A 4,726-nucleotide genomic window follows, 5' to 3' on the forward strand; every position below is an offset into this window, starting at 1 on the left:
GAGGAATATCTTCATTCGGTTTGGCAGTGTCAATGTGAGGATCTGCGGCATCTAAGGAAACTTTATCTCCAACCTTAAGTTGATTTGGTGAGGTATTGAGCTCGTTCTGGCATAGTTTTGGTTTATCGTGTGTTCTCGATTTATGTGCCCGTCGTTCATCTAGCTCCTCGATTTGTAGCCTTCATTCTTCATGAATAGGTCCTCCACTATTGCTTGAAAATGGCTCATGTACTTCCTTCAAACTCATTTCCTGCAAAGTAGGTTGCACCATATTGTCAATTTTGGTAGAATGGTTTAGACAATCACCTTCAATTTTTGATGTGCTGACGGAATTGCGAGCTTGAAGGGTGATTGTTCCGTCTCCCACACGAAGTGTGAGCTCACCTGTGCCAACATAAATAATCATTCTACTAGTTGCTAAAAAGGGTCTTCCTAAAATCAAAGGAGTGTTTCTATCCTCTTCTATGTCTAGAACAACGAAGTCAACGGGAAATATAAATTTATCGATTTTAAGTAGCACATCTTCAATAATACCCCTAGGAAACCTTATAGTTTTATCTACTAATTGAATGCTCATCCTAGTCTGTTTGGGTTTCCCAAGACCTAATTGTTTAAACATCTTGTAAGGCATGACGTTAATACTAGTCCCTAAATCAGCTAATGCATTATTAACATCTAAACTACCAATTAAGCAGGGAATTGTAAAACTCCCTGGATCTTTCAATTTTTAGGTAGCTTATTTTGTAGAATAGCTTAGCAAACTGTGTTTAGCTTCATATGTGAAGCCTCGTCCAACTTCCGCTTATTTGCTAAAACGTCCTTTAAAAATTTCATTGCGTTTGGCATCTGCGATAGAGCTTCGATAAACAGTAAGTTAATATGTATTTTCTTTAAAAGTTTAAGGAATTTACCAAATTGTTCATTTGAGCGGTCTTTCCTTGTCGCATTAGGGTATGGGATACAAGGTTTGTATTCTGTACTTACCGATTTCTGCTCATTGTGGTCTACCTTACTTTTACCTTTGCTTATCTCAGTTTCTTGCCTTGGTTCTGGTTCAAGTGTAACTAACCCTTCCTCATCTTGACTAGTAATCGTGTTGAGTTGCTCCCTTGGGTTAGATTCTGTATTGCTTGGCAAGCTACCTTGTGGTTGTTCAGAAATCAACTTGGCAAGCTGTCCAATCTGAGTTTCGAGCCCTTGGATCGATGCTTATTGATTTTTGAGTGCTATCTCAGTATTCTAATAACGAGTTTTTGACACCAAGATGAATTTGGTTAGTATCTTCTCAAGGTTCGGCTTCTTTTCTTGTTGGTAAGGTGGTTGTTGAAAGCCCGGAAGATGTTGTGGCCTTTGATTTCCTTGACTGCCCCACGAGAAATTGGGATGGTTCCTCCAACCTACATTATAAGTGTTACTATATGGGTTATTTTGGGTTCTAGAGTTATTGTTACCCATATATTAGACTTGTTCCTCCTCGATGCTAGGGTTGAAGGGTTGATATTATGTACATGCTCCTCCTCCATTCAAATCGCACCTCATCACTGGATGTACCTGAATAGAACCACACAAACTGTCAATCTGTTTATTTAAGAGTTCTACTTGGTTAGATAGTATAGTAACCGCGTCGAGGTTGAAAACACCAGCTGCTTTCGTCGGCTTTGTTCTCATAACTTGCCACTGATAGTTATCCAGTGACATCTCCTCAATAAATTCGTAAGCCGCCTCAAGTGTCTTATTATTGATAGTTCCTCCAGCGGCTGCATCAATCATCTGTCGAGTCGAAGGATTCAGGCCATTATGGAATGTTTGAAACTGTAGCCAAAACGGTAACCCATGGTGAGGGCACCTTCTCAAAAGGTCCTTGTATCTCTCCCATGCATCGTAGAGTGTTTCTAAATCCATCTGCACAAAAGAAGAGATATCATTACGTAATTTGGCTGTTTTAACCGGTGGAAAATATTTTAATAAAAAATTTTCGGTCATTTGTTCCCAAGTAGTGATTGACCCTCATGGTAACGAGTTCAACCACTATTTAGCCTTAATCCTTAACGGAAAGGGAAACAACTGAAGACGTATGGCATCATCAGAATGCCATTGATTTTAAATGTATCGCAAAATTCTATGAAATTTGTCAAGTGAGTGTTGGGATCCATGTCCTATAAACCATCAAACTGAACAAACTGTTGTATCATTTGAATTGTGTTAGGTTCTAGTTCAAAATTATTTGCAGCAATAGCAGGTCTAACTATACTTGACTCAGTTCCTGTTAAATTAGGTTTAGCATAATCATACATAATGAGCGGAGCAGGATTCTGATTAACAGCAATCAGAGGAGGTATCAGTTTTTCTTGGTTTTCAGCCATCTCCTTGGTTGTGGTTTGAATATCATCCTCTTACTCGTTCTCTGTGTATCTTAAGCTTCGCCTTATTTCTCTTTGGTTTCTACGAACTGTGCAATCGATCTCACTGTCAAAAAGTAATGGTCCTGGCGGGTTTCTTCTAGTCATAAACTATAGGAACCTGCCAGAAAAAAGGAAAAAAAAGAACTAGTAATAAAAATTAGAATAAAATTTCAATTGCAGTAAAAGTAAATGGCTAAAGTAATAAAAATCAAGTGTTCCTAATATCTTAGTTCCCCAGCAACGGTGCCAAAAACTTGATACGTGATATTCGTGACAGGTTTTAAATATTTATAATGAATCGTTCTTGAAACTAACTATTATTACGATGAAGGCAAGTGTACCTATCGAACAATAGTATAGCTTTAGCAAGACTGGATCAAACCCAAAGGAACTAAAAGTACTGGTAATGACTGTCTTTTTATTATCTAGCCTAAGAATAATGAGGTTTGTTTTTTAACTAACTAATTAACTAAACTAAAAATTCACAGAAAATAGAATTGAGGAATTACTTTTGGAAAAACGATTGAATTAAGACAATACCTAAGGAAAAATCCACCTAGACTTCACTTGTTAGTTGACTCTGAATCGGACGATTTATTCATTTGACTTGATCTGTAGAAATCCCTAAGCTATATTATTATCCCTTACGAGACTAACAACGTCTAACCCTAGGTTGAATAATTGAAATCTCTTTCTAATTAACTCCCTAGGGTTGCATTAACTCTATCTATGGAACCCCTTATTAGGTTTCACCCTAATCCGGCAAAATCTTGTCACCCTATCTCTAGGCGTTCAACCAACTCCGCTTAATTATGACAAATGTACTCTTAGACAGGGTCTATTCATCCTCTAAATAAGAGCTTAACTTGAATCAATATCCCAGAATATCAAGACAAGAATTAAGAACACATAATTAAGAACAAGTCAAATATTTATCATACAATTCAGATAATAATAACAAGATTTGTCTTAGGTTTCATTCCCCTTAGGTATTTAGGGGTTTTAGTTTATAACTAAAAAGGTAAACATCTCAGAAGAATAATGAATACAAAACATAAAGAAAAACTCAAAACTCCTGAAGGGAAATTGAGGGGAGATCTTCAGTCTTAATGATGAATCCGGCATTTGAAATGGATCAATCGGCTTTCCTTGAGCAGTTCCCTGCCTCCTTCCCTCTGTGTCCTCTTTCCTCCTCCTCTAGGGTGTATTTATAGGCTTTGGAATGCCTAAGAACCCTCAAAATTGGCCTTTTCCGAATTGGACTAAACTTGGGCTCGGTAGGGACACGCCCATGTGCGATTACTTCAGGCCGTGGTCAAGCCTGTTAAATATGCATGGGTGTGTGGTCCACCCGTGTGAGTCGTGCTTCGATTCTGCCAAATTGACATGGCCATTTGGTCTTCCCGTGTGAGGAGGTCTGGGTCGTGTTGATTTCATACGTTGGCCCATTTTCTCCATTTTTGGCCTATTTCTCGTTCCTTTCACTCTCCTATGCTCACCTAAGTATAAAATATGAAATTAAGGCATTAGGATCATCGAATTCACCAATTTTAAGGAAAAATCATCCATAAAATGTGCTAAGCATGGGATAGAAATATGTATAAATTACAGTTTATCACAGTTGCTGTATTTTTTTAACCCTTCCTTAATATAAAAAAGGTAGAGCGATTTTTTTGGATGAATGATGAAATTCATTCATCCAAGAATGCAGTTAAACTACTACAAAAGAACAAAAAAATATTGTACAGTAACTTTAAGCTATACAAACAAATTAACCAACGATACCCTAAGAAGCACAAATTGAAACATTAACAAGATCAATTCTATTGATTGGTATTCTTCCTAAGCAAGCTTGCACAATCTCTTTAATCTGCATCAGGACAGCATCTTAAATCAAGAAAGATACACCAAAATACCTCTTGTTCCTCTGTCTCCATATCACATACAAATATGCACTCCAATCAAGCTTGAGTATAGCAACAAGCAAGAACTTTCCTTTAAGTTTCAATATCGCCCAAGCTAACTCTTGCCTGCAACTTCCCACAGCCCTATGAATGGAGCAAAGGCGCAAAATTGATTGCCACACCTTTCTTGAAAAACTACATTCAAAGAAAATGTAGTCATGTCTTTCTGCAGCATCCATACAAAAAAAAGAAGAAGCAACAAGTATCAATCAAAATCCTAAAAGCAAGTAAACGATCTTGGGTTGAGAGTCTATTAAAAATGACCATTCAATCAATAAAAGAATGCTTGGGAATATGTAAAGGGAACCATAGTAAATGGCATCATTCCACCTTCATACCACGAGTTCTAATTGTCTCCCA

At 37.4% G+C, this 4,726-nt stretch overlaps 1 non-coding gene across 1 annotated transcript; it reads left to right on the forward strand.

The window, feature by feature from the left end:
• The first annotated feature begins 1,828 nt into the window (after positions 1 to 1,828).
• On the forward strand, positions 1,829 to 1,935 carry LOC121205765 (small nucleolar RNA R71). The gene has a single exon (XR_005900840.1). It is a non-coding gene; the product is annotated as a small nucleolar RNA R71 (small nucleolar RNA).
• The last annotated feature ends 2,791 nt before the right edge of the window (positions 1,936 to 4,726 follow it).

This window comes from Gossypium hirsutum, chromosome A08 (genome assembly GCF_007990345.1).
Source record: "Gossypium hirsutum isolate 1008001.06 chromosome A08, Gossypium_hirsutum_v2.1, whole genome shotgun sequence".
Classification (NCBI taxonomy): Eukaryota; Viridiplantae; Streptophyta; class Magnoliopsida; order Malvales; family Malvaceae; genus Gossypium; species Gossypium hirsutum.